The sequence below is a fragment of the Uloborus diversus genome, chromosome 2 (assembly GCF_026930045.1).
Source record: "Uloborus diversus isolate 005 chromosome 2, Udiv.v.3.1, whole genome shotgun sequence".
In the NCBI taxonomy this organism is placed as follows: Eukaryota; Metazoa; Arthropoda; class Arachnida; order Araneae; family Uloboridae; genus Uloborus; species Uloborus diversus.
Genome location: NC_072732.1, coordinates 92522826 through 92535124, shown reverse-complemented (window position 1 = coordinate 92535124; position 12299 = coordinate 92522826).

Sequence of the window (12299 nt, the reverse complement as noted above, 5' to 3'; positions counted from 1 at the left end):
AAAACAACCCTCAAACTGGTTTGGATCCTTTCTTCACTACAATTATATTCCCATTTCTTGCACAGAGAGCTAATTTTTAAACGTATTTTTATAAAGTACTCTTACGATGGGGACAAAACTAAACATCAATAGGAGCACCGCACTATAATATAAAAATTTTTACACAGTTGATACAATAGTTATGTTATAACTTAAACATTCAAAATGATGATTTATGCTGCGCAATCAGATCGTTGTTCGAATATATTTTTATAAAGACAGTTTCTTCACATTCACTTTTACAACGTTTTCATCTATGGAAGCACCCCTCTTTCAGAGTCTCTAAAATCCACAATACAAGAGCAGCTTCCAATTTCATGCTGTTTGCCTTTTGCTAAGACACTACTCAGCGAGCTTCATATTAAAACTAAACTCTGAAACATTACGGATTGCCTTTTCTTGACTTTTAATTGTAAGTATGAAATATTCACTCCCCCTCCCCCCATACTTGATTGTCGTGCTACCTTCAATCCACTTTGCAGTTCTTCAACCATTTCAACAATCTTCACCATTTCATAAATTGTCTCAAACTTTCGCTTCTTCTTTCCATCTTTAAGCTCTGATGAAACCGCGCGCTTAGGTGCCACAATATTTCACCACCTTCCATATTTAGAATTAAAAAAAAAAAAACTAATGTGAGTAAACACAAAAATGTGATAGAAGTGTTTTTTTTTTAATACACGCTAAAAATACAGTGTTTCGACCAGTCTGGTGTGGGAACTTGCGTGTTCAGTGACTCCAAAAGGATGGAAATACATTTACGAAACCAATATTTAGTACTCAAGACACTTAGCACCACGATTCCCTTCTGATAGTTTTCCTGTTGCAGGCGAGGAATTCGCGTTAGCTCTAAAATTCATTACTTATAAAAAAAAAAAAAAAAACTCGCGTTATAGCTATTTCTTTTAAGTCGAATCGCCTTATAGCGGGAGTCAACTGTAATCCTTATAAAAAAAATCGCTGGATATTGAAAGCAAAATAAGCGACTTGAAAGTCGCCAAGAAAGTTTAAAATAAAACTAAATCAATATAGATGTGGTAGCTGATAGTGATATTATCGAACACAAAAGGATAACAAGAAAAGTGATTAAAAGTAGTTTTAGAAATAATTTTGGTGACAGAAAGAGTGAGAAGGATTTTAGCAGGTGCGTGGTAGAGGAAGTGGAATGTCAAAACATTTGTTAGTAGCCCAAACAAGTTACATAAAACATTACTAATGGATACATTGGAAAATTGCAAATGAACTGAAATGGTTAAAGAAAAATGATAAATAAAGCAGAAAGTAAAAAAGTTCGAAATGAATATACTGTACTGCATTGAGAAAAAGGAAATTTAATACGATTGAGAGTTAGAAATTTGAAGATAAATGCAATTAAAAGAAAAAAAATGTGATTTTTATCACAAGTACATCAATACAATGTTCCAAACTACTCACAGTTCAAACGAACGGTCGTTCATTTTTTAAGGGAACGAACGGATCCGTTCATTTTAAGAATTCGTTCTTTATCACAATGAAGCAGAAAAAAAAAATGATGAAAATTGCATTTCAGTGTCGACCACACACCTACATCAAGACACATGTGTGGGAAAGAAAGGCTCGATTTTTCTTTTTTTGATTCATTGTCTGGGGAAATTAACCGAACATTTATTTTTTTCCTCGTCTGGTGAAATTAAAAGAAAATGAATTTGAATTCCTCAATTCTTTTAAGTTTATTCTTTAAATATAGATTTGCACGATGGCGGCACTGTTTGTGCTCTGTACTCTTCCTTGACTGCCCTTGCTAAATCAAAAAAAAAAAAAAAAAGGAAAGGAAATAAAAAATATACTCAAAAAATTGAGCTGTGCGGTAAAAATCACTTTTACATTGGTTTCTATCTTCTGGGCAACTTTCTCATATTGTAAATACAATTCCACAAAAGCGCCGCTTTCTCCAGGTGGAACATTTCAGCGCGAATCCAAGAGCTGGTAAGAATGTCCCAACTCCTCCCTCTAAAGCGACCGAAAAACAACCTATAATTTTGTTTTGAGAACTTCGATTTCCTTTTCTAAATTACTAGGGAATCTCACCTATAATATGTCTGTCTGTCTTTTCCCTCCCCTCCCCTCTCTCCCCCTAATAACTTTTGAGTGAATAGTCCGACGCGAAAAAAGTTTTTTTTTTTCGAAATACCTCGGCGAGGACACCACATTCCAATATTTCACTTTTTGATTTGAACTGTTTTTCGTTCAATTTTGAATAGTTCAAAAAATTTAACAATAGAACCAACGAAGTAATTTGAGTCAAATATAAATTCCGAACTTAAAGACGAATTTGCTCAAGCAAACTTTGTTGGAAAAAACTCTTGATCAGGAACATGTAGAGAATAGATACGATTTCATTAATTATCTGTTTATTTTTGAACAGTTCATAAACCTTAGCATTAGCTCATACGGGAAACTTAAGGTCAATATAGATCCCGAACTTAAAGGTATATTTGTAAACTATAATGAGATTTTGTCATAAAAAAGTCATTTTTAAAATTTAGTAACCATTTTCAGATTTGTTTAAGTTTTAAATATGTACAGTTAGCAAAATAATTTTTCTCTTGATGCACTAAGATAATTATTCAAGTTGTTTGCAAGCAATTTCTTTATCTGCTGCTTTTATTAACTAGTGACAAATTCTAACCAAAAATTTCCATTTTTAACTAATTTTTGTCATGTACCATGCATTAGCTTAGGCTTTGTTTGCCGTTTTTCGAAACGTTAAGCTACCTAGCCAAAACAAGCACTATGGAAGAAAAAGGACAGTAATATTATGGAATTTTACAATACATATATGAACATTTAACCAGGAAACATTGATATTTTCCTTAAATTTCAAAGGCTCCGACTTCAACTCTTCTACCCCAAATGAGTTTGATTCCAACTTCAGCCCTATAAATAATACGAACAAAATAACTACAATTTAGAAGAAACAATTTCTAGTCTTTAGAAAAAAGTTTATACAGTGTAAAAAAGTGAATGTTTACAAAAGGTTTTTAAGAAATATTTTCCAAGGAGTAAGCTTTTTTCACGCTTATTTTTCTAAAAATCGAAACAATACATAAAAAAGAATGGCAATAGATATTAAAAACATATTACACTTCAACTGAGAAGCATTTGTTACTCGCATCAGAAAACAGCCACTTAAAGGAATTTCAAGACTTTTTTTCTTTTTCTTTTTTTGAGCAGAAGAGAGAGAGAGAGAGAGAGAAATTTGCTACTTTTTTCTACTTCTTTTTCAAGATAAAATTCTTTAAATTTTACTAAGTGCGAATGAAAGCAATGAAAAAATTTTTTTGCCCATGACGTCGCAAGAAACATCGAGAGTTACTTGATTTATATTTTCAGAGTTTAGAAACAGCAGTTCAAATGAGCATTTTAGGAGTAAATGTCAAATACGTACAAAGATCTTAAACTTTTAGAGTGAAACTTTTTTACGCTATTTTTATGCTATACCCAAAAAATAAAAAAATGACGTAAAGTTATAAAAACAGAAAAGTTAAAACTAAAATAAATAAATAAATAAATAAAATTAAGGTGAAGAGAAAAAGTTTTTTTTAAATTCAAAACCGAACCACAGATCACTTTTTAAAATTTAGCAATTTCAGGTTTTTTATTCATTTCAAAATGTAAAAGAATTAATCTTTTAACACAATCAATGCTATTAAAAAATCAGAACCATATGAATTTATTTAGTTGACAGTTTTGTGAATCGTAGAGCAAGCAGTAATATCTTTTTTTCAGACGGAGTAAATATATTTACTATCCAAATGCGTTAAAAAAATATGTTATGATCTTCTGCATGTTTTTTCTTGACTATAAGATAACTTGCATATGAAAATGCTGTTTGTATTATTACGGTTAGAGCAATGGTTGGAAAACCACATTATTTTTTTCTGTGGCACACTACTACTGCAACTACTTTATTACAAAAGTAGTTAACTGCAGACACAACTGCTTTTCAGAAAATGTAGCAACTACAAATTATTTTTAAATTGCAGTCGCTAATTCACTAAAAAAATAAATAAATAAAAAGCATTCACACACGCATCGTTTAAGAACTAAACGAAAAATTTCGAAAAGTTGTTTAGATTAATAAATTAGTCAACTCAATACTTCCGTATTTCTTTCTTTCCTTTTTTTCTTTGAGCTAATTTATTATTTTAAATCACTTTGTTAATCACTTGTTGTTGAATTTCTACGAATATTCACTGCAAGAAAGGATCCAAAAGTTGAAGGTTGAAAGAATTCAACTTTCAAATTTTTAACCCTTTCTTGCCTGCGAATATTAAATTCAAGTGCTAGAAATTTATCAAATCTTTATCGTTTTCTTAAATACTTAATAATTGCTGTTTAATTTACCACAAAAAGTAGTCTATATTGAGAGCTACAGATCTAAATATGTTTATTCCTCTGATCTGAATTGCAATTACATATCTTATTGATTCGTATACATATATTATTGCACATATCTTATTGATTCGGATCTTGAGCTTACATTCACATTTGAGGATATGATTATGTTATGGCCAAAAACAAGGTGTGGTTTATATTAGTAATTATTCATAATTGTGAGATTTAATATTAGGTATTTTCATATTATACTAGTCAAAAACGCAAACTTTAATTTAAAAGAACAAATATGGTTAAACAAAGGTACTGGAAAAAAGTTAGAGTACTTTTCATGTATTAAAAGATCAAATAGTGACGGTGCATAAGGCTCATATTTTAATCAGTGTGCTCTTCGAGATAATGCATGTTTTGTTTTGTAGTTCTTATACTATTTTTAAATTAAATCTTAACTTATTCGTGCATTTTCTGTATTCTGAATTTTTTACTTTATTTTGTCATAAAGGTTTAAATTATTCTGTTACAAGATATATATTTCTTGTATATTAAAAAAATAACAAATAAAACATTCCAAAATAATTTTTCAAAAATTTTTATGTCGTAAAAATTTTAAGAAAAAAATTTAGTGTAGGTTTCATTTTGATCTACTTTCTTGAATTCAAATACTTTGGAAAGAACGCAATCGCATTTTTTGTTACTTAGAATCTATCCGACTTTTCAGATTTCCAGTTTAGAATATAGCTTTTTTTTCAGGAAAAATCTTTTGAATTTTCCAAATAAATGGATGAAAACGAAAAGAAACTTTCTTGTAGTGTACACATATGTAAAAAATTCAGAAAGTTTCTATTTATTCGTATGACAATGAAAAATTGTTTGTTGGAATGAAATCTAAGAGACGAATGTTATTTGTCAACGTATTTGATTTATAGGTCAGAGAAAAAGCAAAACGTATCTTGATACCAAATATTACGAAAAAATATTTTACGTTTTGACGAACAGATCTAGGCATCAAGCAGCAATAAAAACATAAAAATGATGCTTATTAGAATGGACTCGTTTCCAAAATTTTAAAAGTCCTTTTTTTATGAAAGAACTTGCTTAAAAACATAGGATTTGACCATTTTTAAAAGAATTGGATAAAGTGTTTAATTAAAAAAAATATTTTAATCGGTACGCAGATTCAATTTCAATTTTGACGCTTCTGCGCATGACATCACAAGTGATGAAATGCCATTCAGTGATGCCATTAGCGCAGAGCGCAATATTTAATTCGAATCTTTACTCACATATACTGGCACGATATGGTTAACAGCAAGCGTAAAGCGCAATATTTAATTTGCTTCGGAGTTATCACAAGCTGGAAACGCGGCAGAGAGTAAGCGTAAGCATTTAGCGCGCCAGTGGAGTACGCGGCCAAGTTCATCACTTGTGACGTTATAAAGACCATGCCTTGTTTGAAAAATCGGATAGTTTAAGAAAAATAATTAAAAATTAAACGCTTTGAATTTAAAATGTTTTCTCGTTCCATGTTATTTATTTATTGCTTATTCTATCAACTTCAGTGACTAAAAGTAGTACTTTTGACTGAATTAAACAACCCCATTGGAACAAGAACGATCTAAATAACAATTTTCATTATTTACAAAAAAGGGGGAAAATGGGGAATTTTAACAAATAAATAAATTAATAACTTCCTGTTTTTGTACTTATTAAAAACTATGAAGTTTTTAAAAAACATTTCCCTTGTTGTCAGTTTTGTTTCATTTAATGTATCTATGGTATTCATTGAAAAGAAAAGAAAAAAGAGTAAGTACGGAAAGTTGGGGTAAATTTAAACAATCAGTATTACCACACTTGTAGTATTTATTAAAACTAAACTTTTGGTTACTGAAGACTGGAGAACAAAAATAAGACTTTCTGTTTCTGCGAGATCTGCGTATTTCCAATTAATGTTATCGACGTCATTGTTTTTTTGAAGATGACACTGTGGAAAAAGTTGTTTTATGAAGTTAATTGATCTTACAATTTTCTCTACAATGGGCCTACAAAAGTAAAGGATTTTTTTAAAAATAACTTTTATATTTTTAATTTCAAACAGATTTGTTCAGAGGTCTAGATGGAAAAGCTATGTTATCACTGTAATTTTCCGGCTCTATTTTAATACTTGTTGACCCGCAGTGTACTTTGTTGCCTCAACTATCGGTTGTAGGCACATAAGCAGATACTTAAGGATAAAGCACACGACCAAACGTGCTTATTAAATTCTAATTTAGGGTCATAGAGGAAGACAGCGTTAAAAAAATGGCAGTAAAATAATAGGGGGAAATTTTTCCATTCACGTTCCTGACCCAAAGAATTCAGAAAAATACAAATAGCATATCATAGCCTATGATTGTTTACAGGAACTCCACGGTCCCATATGGGTCCCAGTCCCATGGTGGGCACGAAACACTACAGTGAAGTAGGGTGCAACGAAAAAACGATTTTTTTGAATTTAAGTCCTAATTGTGTAGAAAAGTTATTTATTATTGTTTTCATACACGTATACCACCTTAAAAATTTTAAAGATATTAGGCGATTAATTCCGGTGTCCCAACGTCCTTCAAAAATCGTTAATATTGTGCATTAACGAAACGCAAGCCTTTATTTAAACAAGACTCAAGCTCTGTTTAAGTAGCATGTTTTATTTATTATATCACTTTTTATAATTTTCCATACACTTGTTGTGTGACACATTGTGTCCTTCTGTCATTGGAATGAAGAAAATAATCCTGGGAACAAAAGTCATCTTTTGACTGAGCACTTTAGAAATCAAGTAGTTGTATTATATAGTACTTAGCGAATATAACATAAATGTGGAAATTGCCATAGCCTGTGTAGGTACATCTATCCATACTGTATTTTTTTTAACCATTGCAATGGCTCTTTTCTTAACTGCATGGAAAATAGGTACCATTGCAACATTGTTGAGAAATTAGATAGACTGGCTAGTGTTTTACGTAGGTTTTCCAGACCAATTGACAAAAAATCTGTCAGTTGTACAGTCATCAACATGTTCGATGTGTCCTGGGTTCCATCCCAGCCGGTCAAAGATCCTTCATATTCGTTAATGGTGACTGGAATACGTTAAGTATGTTCGTGGTCACAAAGTTGTGACCACGAGCATACTCGATACTTCGAGTGAATCGATACTTCTGGAGGTGCTGGACCAGGGATTGTTCATCTTCTGGCCTTGATCCAACCAGTTAAACAAAAAATTGTGGTAGTACACCTTACAGTAAAACCGGTACGGGGGTCCGTGGAGTGTGAAGTCATAAACATATTGCAGCCTCTTACAAATGTTTGTCAACGTTGTCTTCACAATATCACTTTACTGCAACGCCTTTTTAATGAAACACGGCCCAATCACAAATAATTTTGCTTCAAATACTTCGCAGTGAAGCAGCATGGAACATGTCACAAGTGTATCAGAGCGTTACTCCTGTCCGATGCCATTTATGCATCCCTTTGTAACTGTGACCGTTCTAAATTTTTTTGAAATTTTTGCTGTGACATGTTTTGCTATCAGAGATGCGTCAATTATAAACTTATAAAAATGAAATGATATAATAAAAGAAGCGTATTGTAGTCATGAATAAAGGAAGCGTTAAATGTCAAAGTTGTTAGGAAGTCTTTAAAAGAAAGAAATAAATAAGTACACAGATCTTTCATCTTTCTTTTTAAAATAATTTTCCTGTTGTTTAATATATATATATATATATATATATATATATATATATATATATATTAGGGTGGGCCGAAATAAGCCGAAAAAAATTTTTTTTCGAAATCAATTTTTGGATAGCGCGCAAAAGTTGCGTGATGAGCTAGTTAGCACTCACAAAAATTTTCTTGGATATTAAAAAATATCTAGCCGGCGCTATTTAACACTAAAAAACCAAAAAAAAATGAGAAAAATGAATTTTTGTCGAAATTTTTTTTAAAAAACTAAATTTCAAATATTTTGCTGGAATGCACCGAAAATGTTATATAATGAGCCAGTTCGAGCCCATAAAATGTTTCATTGATTTTAATGAGCATTTAACCGCTCCTTTCGGACATCAAAAAATTGGAGAAAAATGAAAAAATATTGAATTTTTTTAAAAACCATTGTGAAAATTATTTTTCAAAATTAAATCATAGACTAATTAATTAAATAGCACTATTAATCATAGTAATTATTATCACGCAATAATATCATATACATTTTCTAGAATTACATATAAAAATAGTAAAATTTTGAAAAAGAAATCTTCAAATTTGATTTATAATACTTCATGCATAATGAATATTATTTTTTGGAATAATATTGTCCCTTGTTATCAAATGATGGAAGTTCTTTCCTAGCTTGAAGTTTGGCACGAATGTATCCATCTTGTGCAGTTTCACCACGAACTTATATATTGCAGCTTCGGTTATTAGCTTCACACAACGTTTCACAGCTTCCGTGTGACAGGGAAATTTCTCGAAACAGCTGTAGGCTGTTCCTTGCGCATTTCTTTCGATTGTTGGTCTTTAAGATGCATTGTAAGAGGTGGCTCTGTTGCAACACAGTTGGCCCAATGAACTAAATCAACATAATCAATGACTTCAAAATTGAGTTTAGGACGCTTAAAAAATCGTAACCATCCGAGCTCTTCGTCTTCTTCTTTCTGGAGTTCAGAATGCACCTAACAGCTAATTCCCGAATGTATTTTCTTGAGTCAAACAACATTGTCAACAGTAGCTGTTCAGGATGAGCGAAATATGCATTACTTGTTACATTATCCACTTTTCCAATAGCCATTTTTCTTACTGTCCTTTGATCAATTAGAAATTGTTTTTCTCTATCAGGGACTTTTGCTTTTTTTCTGCAATTACACGAATATAAATCTGCGCATTTGCAGGCCCAAACGTCAAAGTCGTTGCCTCTGCTTTAAATTTGCCTAGCTTTGATTGTAAAAGTTGCGTCTTTATATTTTTAGCATTTTTTGTTGCGCTATTATATTTAGAATAATAAGATAAAATCATGGCGATCACTCTTCTTATCGAAACAAGGGGAAGGGAAGCACACCCCCAAATATCAATAACTTTTTTTTACAACTACAGCGGCCACACTTGCTGAAGATGGTTGCTTACTTCCTTCTCCCTTTACTTGCATCTTAGTGATTTGATAACATCTGACAATGTCCTCATATGTTGGAAGAAATAAAGCATCGGGAGGAGACAAATCTCTTCCAGGTCCAAATAGAAGACTACTTGTGCTTGCTCGCGTTACTTTCTTTTTCGCGCGTTTCTACATAACAGTCGTGTTATATACCAAAACAAAGATAATAATGCAATGACATTCGAAATGTCCGGCTACCGTTTAAAATACTTTAGAGGATTCACATTTTTTTAATACTCAAGGGCTCTATTTGCCAAACATATATAAAATAGTTACAACATAATCTTAGGAATAATAGAAGCAGTTGAGCGCCGTTTATTATCCAGGAGAAACAATTGGAATCGAAGATTAAAAAATTAGCATCTTATGTAACTATTTTTTATTTGAGTGTGTGCATTTTTTAAAATTGGCGTACAAATGTCGCATAAAATTGATTGAATTTTCACTGTTTTTTTCTAAGTAACGTATTGCGTAACATTTCAGTATTTACTACTTAAATTTTTTTTTTTTTTTCATTTTTCCCATGTGTCAGTCTTAAAGGAGCGTAGCTAAATATTCTACGAAATGTATCAAAGTCCTTGAGGATTTCAACTAATTCACTGACAGATACTTCTAATGTTTGCTGAAACTAGCTCCAAACTTTTATTTTTAACCTCCCCCCCCCCATTTTCTTTTTTGAAACAAGTGCATTTTTGCCCTTTTTTCAGTTTTTCAAGGTCAAATAGCGTCGGCTAAATATTAAACAAATTTAGCGAAATTTTTTATGGGTAATAACGGGCCCATATAGCAACTTTTCCGCACTATCCAAAAACAGATTTCCAAAAAAAGTTTTTTCGGCCCACCATAATATATATATATATATATATATATATATATATATATATATATATATATATATATATATATATATATATATAAAATGTTGAAGTTTATATGGGCACGAAAAGTATAAGAAAAATTTACAACAACGTACAGCTACTTAAAACGGGATTGAATTTAAGCAATAAAAACATAAAAATCTTTTTTGACAGTTTTACGAGTATGCGATCTCTTACTTGCTTTTTAAATTTTCCAATTCTTTAATTCAATTCTTAACAACATCTCTTTCTCACTTCATAAAAATCGCTCCCCGCTATATTTTTCTTTTATTTCTCTTCTCATTATTCCGGAATAATAAACATGAAGGGAAAGAAAGTAAGAAAATATAAGACTTTGAAATGAAGTACTTCAGATTCGACGCCTGTCACCCAATGTAGCTAAAAAACCGCCGCTGAAGCATTTTCCGTTTCCTCTTCAGCCAAAGCATTTGAAATCCGAGGTCGTAAAATTTTGGGTCTGAGAGAAGAGTTGCATTGCGGAATTGGAACATTTTGATTTGTGGGGTAGCAATTTTACAATTCATTCTTCACTGCCTCTATTTCGATCATAAAATCTTTGAAAACATGAATATATTTTTAGTTTTCCCTCTCGAACGGGATCGTAAAATTTATACCTTTTTATTTGCATTGTCGTAGGTCATCCCTTTCGTCAGAATGTACCCAGGATAAGTTTCTGCACATTTCTCTTGCACCAGTAAAAACTGAAAAATGTTATAGTTTTACAAATGGTATTTCTTCCTCGATACCTTTGCATGGTTTTTCTTGCGTATTTCGAAGTTAAATTTCAGAAAAATTATAAAACAGATCGTAAAAATTGATGTGTACATTTGAAATTCTGTCATGCAGTGGGAGGTTATGATGAGGACTGTTTTATACTGCTTATAACTTTAAGTTGGAAATACAACGCTTAACCTAAGTGCAAACGCTAGTTTTCAGTTACTAAAATCAATTTCCTCTCTAAGCTTCCACGAATAACCTTTATATGCACTGTGAACTGAAGCCTTTACTAATAAAACTAATTCAATTAGCGGATATTATCACTCTTCTATATCAGCAATTCCCAAACTGTGTTCAGCGGAACCCTAAGCTCCGCCGAAGGAGGAGAAGGGTTCCTCCAGGGAGTTAGCTTTGCCAAAAAGTATAGTTTTTCACCGCCATAAAAAAAGTGATGGGAACAATATCGCGGATTAAAAATGTCACTTTAGGTTGAAGCAGAAGTCGTCATTGTGCTTTGCATTGCCATGCCAGCCTGACAAATACCATGGGATTTCAAACAAGCTTCATTAAAAGCTTGTTATAAAAGTATTTAATTTTTTGATGTCTATTCAGTAAGATTAATGGATATATATGTAGTCAAAACAACTCACTATACTTTTCCACGCAGAAATATGGGAGACAGGGGCTAGTATGCGAAGGATTAAGTGTGAGAATGTTAAGTAATTTTCTCGTTTTTGGCTTAACAGCTCTGAGTGAGCTGTCACGTAACCACGTAGATGCATCGCTACTGTCAGTGTTATTTTCAGTAAAATCTGCCAAACCAAACGTGTTGCACGAGAGAAAGTTGTTTTTTTTTGCAGTGTTAAGTAATCTTTTTCATCTTTCGTTATTTTCTTATAAAACATATAATATTTGAATAATTCACCAAAACTTATTAATATTGAATAGCTTCTACGCAACAAATGTCTTATTCGGATTATTTTATGAAGCCATTTTTTTTAAATTGATTTCAATACAGCGAGTTGGGGCTAGTAGGCGAAATGTTTTCGGGGTAAATGTGCGAATTCGCATACTTGCCCCAAGTTAAGTTTCTGGCGTCAAAACAT